At 26.2% G+C, this 252-nt stretch overlaps 1 protein-coding gene across 1 annotated transcript in view; it reads left to right on the top strand.

The window, feature by feature from the left end:
• polq (polymerase (DNA directed), theta) overlaps positions 1-252 on the top strand; it is an 81,466-nt gene that overhangs the window by 42,287 nt on the left and 38,927 nt on the right. The gene's annotated exons all lie outside the window — the stretch shown is intronic.

The following is a 252-nucleotide window of genomic DNA, read 5'->3' as shown; positions in this document are numbered from 1 at the left end:
TATATACACATACATACATGCGTATATATATACACATACATACATGCGTATATATATACACATACATACATGCGTATATATATACACATACATACATACATGCGTATATATATACACATACATACATACATGCGTATATATATATACACATACATACATGCGTATATATATACACATACATACATGCGTATATATATACACATACATACATACAGACATACATACACATACATACATACATACATACATATA

Source organism: Nematolebias whitei, chromosome 3, assembly GCF_014905685.2.
Source record: "Nematolebias whitei isolate Nwh7 chromosome 3, NemWhi1, whole genome shotgun sequence".
Taxonomy (NCBI): domain Eukaryota; kingdom Metazoa; phylum Chordata; class Actinopteri; order Cyprinodontiformes; family Rivulidae; genus Nematolebias; species Nematolebias whitei.
The sequence above is the reverse complement of the archived record's forward strand: the minus strand, read 5'-3'. Positions and strand labels throughout refer to the sequence as shown.